A 10728-nucleotide genomic window follows, 5' to 3' on the forward strand; every position below is an offset into this window, starting at 1 on the left:
AACAAACAAAGAGGGAAACTGTTTAACTAAAAGAATTTTTTTATGGAGAACCCTTTTTTTTTTTTTTTTTTTGGTCAAACATGGAGAATCCTTTAATTGTAACAAACAGTGAGGGCAAATGTGCAAAATCTATCCCTTTATATAGCATAACAGAGATGTGGATTGGTCTCTTCCTATGATGTTTGAAAATCATCTTTCAAAAGTTTTAGAGAGAGAAAGAGAAAGAGAGAGAGAGAGAGAGGTGTGAGAAAGACGAGAACTGGCTTTTGTTTGTCTCTTTGCTTAGTAACTCCCAAAAGGGTTTTAATAATGGGAGCTTTAATGAAAATGGAGAATGAAGAAGAAGAAGATTGTTCTTCGTTTTGAGCCATTACTATTTAAAAAATACACGTGACTCTCCCTTTTATATAATCTCAACCTTATTTTTCAGACCCTTAATGCCCGAAGCCCAAATCCCCACTTCCTCCTATCCCAATTCCATTTCTCCTTCCATCCCAACCGACCAACCCTCCACCACCACCTAATTTCTTAATTTATGTTCTTTATTTTTGCAAATGCCCTAATGTTTTAATTTGACTAAGGTTTTTAACCTTAGCCCAAATTAACAGTTGATGTCTATTGGATGAAAATTTTGAATTTCTAACGAATTATAGTTATTGCTATGATTTTGACCCTAATATATCAATTTTGATTTTGACCACCGCAATTTGCAATTGGGAACAGGGGAGGCTTCTATATATAAGTTCCAAGTAAATTTACGGTCATCTTTATAGCATCATCCTCGTACTCGTTCAGTTAATTTTGAATTTATTACATATTGTTGTTTCTTTTGGAACTTGCTTCATAAGATTCAAAGACCTACAGGGACTGAGCTGAGTATTTATATCAAATTATATCTTTTTTGCAATTATTTCATAAATAGTGTGTAATTTTGTAGTAGTTCTAGAAATATAATGAGTTATTTTGCTATATTTCTAGAAATAGTATTTATTTTGTTCCATTCCAAAAATAGTGTGGTTATTTGGTTCAATTTTAGAAATAGTATTAATTATTTTGCTCTAGTTCTAGAAATAGTGTGGGTTATTTTGGTTCATTTTTAAAAATAGTGTTAGTCATCGTTTTCGGCGCAATGGGTGCTTTTACAAGACCAAACAAGGTCTAAGTTTCAAACATTATGAAACTGAACCACGAATTAGACACTATTTAGAAAACTTGACCAATAAGTAGACGTTATTTATGAAATTGGACCAATAAGTAGACACTATTTATGAAACGAAACTACGAGGCATTATTTCTAAAACTAAACCAATAGGTGGAAACTACTAATGAAATTGGACTAGACCAAGAACTATACACTATTTATGAAGCATGACCAAGAACTAGGCACTATTTATGAAAGTGAACCAATAACTAGACACTATTTATGAAACCGGACTAAGAAAGAGACACTACTTATGAAACTGTACCAATTACTATACATTATTTATGAAACTGGACCCAATAACTAAGCATTATTTATGAAACATGACCAAGAACTAGGCACTATATATGAAACTGGACCAAGAACTATGCACTATTTATGAAACCGGACGTACAGTTCAATTTCATAAATAATGTTCAGTTTCATAAATAGTGTTTAGTTTCATAAACAGTGTATGTGATGGACATATGAGTCCCACGCGTCAGGTCTTTTTTTTCTTTATACATTACAATTGTGTCCTTTTCATTAACACTACTAACATTCTCAATGAAAAATGTGAATCCTACTCTTACCCTACACATTGCACATTCTCTGATGTCGTATAATTTTACTTTTTAACCAACTAAGTTAAAAGTCTTTATTATTCTAGCCATATTTAAAAGGACAAATTTAGCAAAATTCGGGATATATGTATACTAATAGGATGTCTAGATGCTTATGTTGTCAAATTGTCAAACGGTACCATTATTGATCATATATTTTTTTTATTAGAGTTTGTCATTCTAATCCTTCTTAAAATAAGAAGACACTATTTATGAAACTGGACCCATAATTAGACAATACTTATGAAACCAAATCAAGAATGAGACACTATTTCTAAAACTAAACCAATAAGTGAAAACTATTTAGGAAACTAGATCAAGAAAGAAACATTATTTATGAAACTAGACAAAAAATTAGGCACTATTTATGAAACTGGACCAAGAACAAGGCCACTATTTATGAAAGTGGACCAAGAACTAGGCACTATTTATGAAATTGAATCAAGAACTAGGCCACTATTTATGGAAGTGGAACAAGATCCATGCACTATTTATGAAATTAGACTAATAAGGAGACACTATTTATGAAATTGGACTAATAAGTAGACATTGTTTATAAAACCCAATAAAAAATGAGACTGTATTTCTAAAACTAAACCAATAAGTGGAAACTATTTGTAGTAGTTCAAGGTTCGACATTTCCAGTCTCTTTGTTTCTTCGCTGGATCACATTTCTCAACTCACAATAGTTTTAAGTTTATACTTTGCTAATTACAAAATAATTAGTCCTAGACGTAGACAAGTTAACTAGATAGTGTAAACATTCATATTCAAATTCTTTTTTATGTAACAATATTATATTAAAATATCGCTCGAATGGGAAATATTGTTACAAGCAAATCCCACATTTGCGGAGTTTGAGAGAAAAAGATGATTCCACATTTCCATTTGTGCAGCAGAGTCAATGATGATGATATATGTAATCACCATCATTATTCAACATTGGTGATTTGGATAATAAAGGCAAATGTAATGGGCAATGTGGTATTGAAACGTATTGAGACACATTTGGCATCATCTTTCATTTCACTTTAGTGTAGAAAGACTGTCTGGTCACCAAAGGCCCTCAGAGACTCCCAGTCACTAAAGAACTCTCATTCTTTGCATGTTTTGTTACAGAAGATAAAAGAAATTAAAAAAAAATATGAGGATCAATCATTTTCTTCGATCCAATCTCAGAACCCAAGTATAAAATCTTAAATCCCAAACCACCATTTGGTTTTTTTTTTTTGGATTACATCTTCCTGTATGTGTTTTCTGATTGACAAAGACAGAAGAACAACAGAATATTACAAGCAACTGCATCATATCGAATGAAAACTCTGTTTTAACTTCTTCCGACTTCTTAATGTCATCCCAAAAACCTAAATTGCACTCTTCATCCAAGGATCGGTAAGAGATTTGAACGAACATCCCGTATCTTAGGGGGGCCAAAAAGAGAGCAGTTTTTAGTAATTAACAAGAATTGAAGAATTGAAAACGATTTCCGGTCTCTTTGTTTCTTTGCCGAAACTTGTTGCCCATTTCTCTGAGATTGTCGTTGACTATCAGCAGTTGGTTCCCTATCGTCAGCTTTGCATCCTCTTCTCCCTCCAATGATTCTGTCATCATCTCATCTCCTTCTATGCTTGATTCTTTGAACAGGAACAAGATAAAAAAAAAAAACCTAATTTGATCGAGTTCCTAAAGGCCAAAAATCCCTAGCTGAATAACAGAAAGCAATCAAATCAAAACCCTATATTAAAAAATCTGCAAAAGTGAAGTGATTGGCCTTTATAACTCAGTTCTTCGACATGACTAAACTAACAGAAAACAAAACTAATATAACCCAAAAACGTCTGGGGCAAAATAGAGAAATCAGTATGTTATTTTGGTTGGGCCATTTTAATTGGACTTGTTTAATATTGGGTTTTGTACTAACCATTAAATAAAGTTATAAGGTGGTTTTTTATTAAAACTTAAAGTTTTGAAGTCCTTTTTATTAGTTTTCCTTTTAATAAAACCGGCCCAAATATGTCAGTACATATTGGCTGTTTCACAACCAAATTCATAAAAAGCAAAGCAAAACGTAACTGCTTCTACTTCTTCCTGTTAACTGCATTGCAATATTTGGGAATTGAAGGGAAAATTAAGAAGAAAGGATGAACACAGAGATATTAGAGAGAGAAAATAAGATTTGTATTAATTGACTGAATGAAGATTACATACTCTGTTTTTATAAGAGATATCCTAACTACTCTAACCAAATACTAACAAACTTACTAACTGTATTTCTAACTGTATTACTGACTCGTACCCTTAATACTCTCCCTCAACCTCAACTGGGGAAACCCAGTTAGAGATTGGAAGAATATATCTGCAATCATTGCTATGAAACTAGAAAACAGAACACAGAGTTGAACCATCGGCATGTTCAATGACAAAATCCCAATCAGTTCCCTGGTGCATACCCAAGGTTGGAAGAATTACATCTCGATAAAAGTATTCTACATTGCTAATAATTCCAACTTCAAGACCTTGTTCATGGACCCATCTTAGAAAGGGTTGGGAGTTAGGAAAGATGGAATGAGGAGCATAGGAACCAAGGGACGCATATATATGTCAGAACACTTTCTCAAATGTCTCCTCATCGTAATGATATCCATCCCTTATAAAGGAGTCTTTGACACAATTTTTCCACCATACGATGTTGGACATTTTCGCAGCATGCCCGAAACATGGATACTTGGTGGCCATGTCTTTATATGCATATTTGAAGCCCTCATGCACCCTTCTGTAGTTAGGGCATTCCAGCCCTATAGCTTTGGCTGCCATGCAATAGTAGTCCCTAAGCTCCCCCTTGTAAGCTAGCAATGTACCAGTAACATCCACTGTAATGCATCGTAACTTTAACAACAATGAAATTGTAAAACTGTTTTGTAGTTCGAACCAAAAGACTATTACAAATAACAATCAGATATATATATATATATATATATATATATATATATATATATATATATATATTGAGGAAAAAACTAGGATGCTGGAGACAAATTAAGCCACATACGAGCTTCTACTGCATTAGAAGGAAGTGAGATCGACTTGAAATCTTAGGCAAGCAAGGATGACTCTTATGACAGATATAAGCTGCAGAGTAGCAATGAAGACGAAATCACAACAGACGCATCTCAATATGCCCCAAAGTATTCTTCAAGCTCAGTAGGAAGCACATCCGCGGATGAAGCAGATAACAACAAGATGCCCTTCCACTCTAAATATATTCACTGCCTCACCACAACATACAGACCAAGATCTTAGAAAAGAACTATGCTGCACACATCCAAAAATTCCAATATTCCTCTGCCTTTGACAGGAGCTTCACAAAGAACAACCTTTTATAAAGTTGTAACACACCCTCATGCCGGTTATAACAATCTCTTATAGGATTACCCTTTGTGGGATTTACCATCAACAATTTCATTTAACATTGGCATCGGCCTTTAAAACAGAAAATTAATAAATTATAGTGTGGCATCGGCCTTAACTATACCATGGGATCGCCCTTTATGGATTTTACCAAAAAACAACTACTCTTAACAATGGCATCAGCCTTCACAATTTCAACAACAGAAAATCAACATCTATGTAGGATTACCCTTCGTGGGATTTACCTACTCACATCACGGAATTACCCTTCATGGGATTTATCGTTAACAACTTCTTCTACCCTTCATAGGATTTACCGTTATCAACTTATTCAAACTTCAGTGTATAACCAGGCTTACTGTATATACATTGTTAGATCCCATATCGTCCAGAGGAGTGGATCCTCTATGCCTTATATGTACATGCCCACCTCCATATAACATGATGCCTTTTGGGAGCTCACTAGCTTTGGGTTCTATCGAAACTCTGAAGTTAAGTGAGTTCGGGCGAGAGTATTCCCAGGATGGGTGACCCACTGGGAAGTTCTCGTGTGAGTTCCCAGAAATAAAACCATGAGGGCGTGGTCGGGGCCCAAAACAGACAATATCATGCTGCGGCAGAGTCGAGTCCTATGGTGGAGCCCAGGTCGAGATGTGACATACATGCTAAAACTGAGTTGGTTAGACTTGACATTATCGCCTGTGATAAGAAAAAATACTGCAGAAACTCCTCAATAAGCACTTCAACAATCTTCTCAGACATTACACTTCTCATTTTGGTATAAACCATAATCTGAACAACCACAAAATTATACATGCCAAAATGCAAGAATTCACACCCATTTCTCCAAATATATCAAGAGTTGCAGAAAGATCAAACCCAATAAACTTGCAGATATCAGTGAAGCAAAGAAAGAACTGGACACCACCATACAAATTGCACAATCCAGCAATGACCAATATACTTGAATCCAAATATCACAAACATGGATCTTGAAACAATGAAGAATCTTGGAAGCAAATATCACAAACAAGCCCTTATCAACTAGAAGAATCTCAACATATCAACTGAATGACTTCATACCCACAACAACAAAATAACTGATTTACAGAATACTGAAAGAATCATAGTAAGAAATTCAGAAGAAGTGGCTGAAAAACTTAACCTTCACATGAAAATTCTGAGCTAGGCATTTCGTCAAACATTTAGACTACACAAAAGTCTAAACTTTCTTCCACACCAGAGAGCAGAGCATAAATCAAATTCACAGACAATATCAAAGGGTGTGATTATATCCGTCTCCCATCCTAATGTTGTCAACACCTCATGCGCCTTTTCTACAATAGATCCCGTCGCAAAGAAATAATCTTCGTCTTCGTGTTGTGACATCGGTGGGAACATCATCCTCTCCGTCCATGCCGCCAACGATAGGCAGGCCACTAAAAGCAATCTAATTTCAGGCCTTTCTTACCCAAATGCTGCTGTTTTGTTGAGAGCCCATATGATGGATTCTGATCGAACTTCCAAAACCCAGTTAGGAATGATCAAAGCTTCATCTCTCTGGAACCTGAATTCGATCTCTATGTGGATTAAGTTGTTGATGTTGTCATCTGGGTTGCAATTTCTCTTGAAAAAGATGAACTCATATCAAATCGCCAAGCGATTCTGCTTCCCGAGAAGCGATTTGCAGAGATCAAACTGAGCAAGTAACTTAGGGTCTCTGAATCTAACAAGAAATTGGGCCAACCCTTCAAGAAACAGAGCCGCCTGGAACGCGTTGGTGGCACCAAGGATCTCCACAAGAACGCTCCTTCTCAGTCGATTCGCATCCACAAAAACTAAGTAAGAAATTGATTCTGGTTCCTTCTTCGATTCGGGGATCAAAGAGAAGAAGGAAACACCGAAGAACTTGACGGAAAATTCAAGTGAGCCTGGTGGCTCTGATACCATGTTAACTACATTGCAATATTTGGGAATTGAAGTGAAAATTAAGAAGAAAGGATTAACACAGAGATATTAGAGAGAGAGAGAGAGAGAGAGAGTTTAAAGAGAGAAAATAGGATTTTTATTAACTGATTGAATGAAGATTACCCACTCTGTTTTTGTAAGAGAAATTTTAACTACTCTAACCAAATACTAACTGTATTTCTAACTGTATTACTGACTTGTACCCTTAATACTTCCTACTTCCTAACTTTCCTGGGCAGTTTCCAACTTTTCCATTTTCTTTTGGGGTCTCCAACAATGTCCTCGTCCGGTCTCTACATCGTCAACGACTCATTCTACCGCCACTCCACCACCTCAGAAATGGCGGACCTGCAGTTCTTCTCCAAGAAGCCATTCTCTCCCTTCTCGGACATTGACCTCCTCCAACTCCAAGCAATCTCCAACCAGCAAACCCATCAAAACGCAACTGACCAAAACTCTCCGTCTCTCATCTCTTCTTCTTCCCCAAGTTAACAGCTCGAAACATTAAGTCTGCACCAGAAAACCCAGTTGCACCAAATGGAACAAAACTGTCCAAATTTGCCAATTGGGTGGCCGAATTTCTCGCTTTTTGATGCTTTGGAGGTCAAAACTGAAGAATCTCATCAAGCTTTTGAGCCTCACAGCTATGGCGGCGCGGAGAATGCGGCAAAGTTTATGCAGATGAGCTACAGCAGCAACTGCTTTGATGGAAGTAATAACAAGCGTGGTTTTTACTTCCAACCAAGCTTTGATTCTCTCATGGAGTCCCCAAGTTTTCAGAACCAAGCTTTGAGCTTGAGCTCTCCGGAAAGCAGCTTTTTGGACGGTCAAATGAGAAGGGTTTCCAGCACTGGTGATTTACAAATCAGATTACTCTCCAGAATTTTAATTAATCTGCTCTGCGTTTGTTTTGATTTAATCCCTGTTTAATTAAAATCAAAACCCATGTCTTATTTTTTTGGTTTTTTCCAATTTTGTTGTAGAATTTTAGAACAAATCGTGCTCCTCGAGAGAGCTCGGTGATGGAAGAAGCAGCTGCAAACTTCAAAACGGGGAGGTACAGTGCTGAAGAGTGGAAAGAGAGAATCTCAAAGTACAGAGCCAAAAGGCCACACAGAAACTTCAACAAAACATCATCTAGGGATGTAGTCAATTTGGATTTCACAAGATTTTAAAAGACTTTTTTAAGTGATAAATTTTAAAGAATAGTAGAATCCTTACAACTTTCAGATGGATTTTTAAGGATTTTTATGGATTTTGATTAAAGATTTGAAAGGATTCTTATGAACTTTGATTAAAGATTTGAATGAATTTTGAGCGACTCTTTTGTCATTTTAAAAATTATTTTTAAATTAAAAAAAAGATTAAATTTGAAAGTGAATGAAGAACTATGCCCAATTCTCCCAAGTAACCCCTATCCTCCATGTCCATGGTCCTCCACAGCAAAAACCTTCCACCATAATCATTCATTCACGAAAGTGCTTTTGGCTTTTGACTTTTTCTAAAAAGTGATTCCTCTTATTCAAGAAAGAGGAAAAGGAATGGATGCTGCGAAGGTAGGAAAAATGAAGGAATCCATCAGCAAATGTGAGAGAGAAGAATAGATGCTGCAAAGGTAAGAAAAATGAAGGAGACCATTAGCAAATGCAACTCAAACCCTTCAATTATCCACACCCCCTCTCTCGCCTTCTTCAAGTCCTATCTCCAAAGATATGATCAACTTTGTTATCTTTGTATACGATTGTATACAATGGTATATTGATTGCATATTGAGAGGATGGGGTGGGTGGCTGAGACGCTAGAAGGAAGGAATGATGGGTTTCTTGGAGAAAATAGAGATTGAGAAATAAAGCTCGAGTTGCAATGTGGGGAGAGAGAAATAGAAAGTGTGGGGTTGAAAAGAAATCCTAGGGGTAGAGGTAGGATTTTGTTATGCTTACCTTTCATTCTCAAATCCTACAAAATCTCTTATTGAAGGAAATCTTTCTAAATGTATTTATTTTTGAATACCTATAGATTTGCATGGTCTCTATAAAAATCTTTTAAAATCCTAGTTGACTACATCAAGATTTTAAAGTCTTTTAAAATCCTTTAATTGATTACCCTTGTATTTGAATGGACTCTTTTAAAATATTGTAAAATTCTAGTTAACTACACCAAGATTCTAAAATCTTTTAAAATTGTTTAAAATCATTCTAAATTAAGATAATTAAACATAATATTATTGCATAAATACATTAACTTTTAGGTGTTAAATTAGATTATTACTGTGTTTAAATCGGTGGGTTGTTGGCTACTCTATGTACATGAAGAGTATGCATGTCGAAAAACACTAGCAGACAACTGACCCCGCACACGTGGCAGATTTGCACGCAATGACGAGACCGGCGAGATTCTCAAAGCCGCATGTTCAAGTACCAGAGAAGAAGACGAAGATGAGCTCTGGGTAAAAATATTTTGTTTTCACATTTCAGTATTTGTTAAATTTCCTCGGTTAACTAGTACCAACAAGTTTGAACAGCTAAATTTATTTTTTCTTTTAGCTATTAGACAATGACATGGTACTATCCATGTTGTGAGATTGAGAATTTAGACACATTTGGTTCAAATGTATGGTATTCAGCAAATTTATTTGACAACGCAGGTCTGGCAATATAATATTACCTTGTGTATACTTGTTTAAGCTATATTATGACAACATGCTAAAAGTTTGACCATATAAACTACTAAGGTAATTAATCATAAACTTACATGATAATATAATGTTGATTATTTAGCTTAAATTATAATTTGTGTGACTAAGAATTTGAACACATTGGTCATGTTACTCTTGCATGAATGTGTGATTTATGTTTATTGTTCACGGTCTGACAACTACATGTCTAGTAAGAATATTACTCTATATATACGATTTCATTACTTTTTTGTATGTTAAATTATACAATTCATGTTATTGCGATAACGTAGAGTTAGTGAGGTTAATTTTGTGCAGGTTGAAGGGTTCAATGTAGAAGAGGAAGAGATGAATGCAACAGTAGAAGGAGGACAGTTTATGAACAATTTTGGAGCTACCCAGTTTCAGTACTATGGATTTTGAGTTTTGATAAGTTGAATACAACAAAAGGATTTTTAGTAGGAGCTTTTCTAGAATATTTAGGTTTGGACCACAACATGACTAAAAAGCCTTTTTGTGTAAAAGCAAAAGAAGAATCAAAGAGTTTCTTTTGCTTTTCCTTCTTTTATATAGTGAAATAAAACACGTTTTAAGCTTAACGTTGCAGTTGGGTAGTTGTAGGTGTGATGCGAATTATATAAGCACACAAATTAAAATCTTCTTTTGATAATTGTAGTATATGTATAAGTAGGGATCGTTCTAAACCGGAGATTAGGAGGGATTGCTAAATCACTTGAAAATTGAATCAAAAGCGTAAAACAAAGGTTAAAACACTAAACTAGACTCAAAGAATGCAAAACTAAACACTTAAAACACTAAAACAAACCAAAAGACTCAAAACAGCACCAAAACACTCAAAACTGCCTTAAAAACAC

At 35.3% G+C, this 10728-nt stretch overlaps 2 pseudogenes; one reads left to right on the top strand and one right to left on the bottom strand.

The window, feature by feature from the left end:
* Nucleotides 1-4179: 4179 nt before the first annotated feature.
* On the bottom strand, nt 4180-7161 carry LOC148691229 (uncharacterized; annotated as a pseudogene).
* Nucleotides 7162-7455: 294 nt separating this feature from the next.
* LOC148691230 (uncharacterized) lies at nt 7456-10276 on the top strand (annotated as a pseudogene).
* Nucleotides 10277-10728: the final 452 nt, after the last annotated feature.

This window comes from Pyrus communis, chromosome 14, assembly GCF_041283825.1.
Source record: "Pyrus communis isolate YQ-2024b chromosome 14, ASM4128382v1, whole genome shotgun sequence".
NCBI lineage: Eukaryota > Viridiplantae > Streptophyta > Magnoliopsida > Rosales > Rosaceae > Pyrus > Pyrus communis.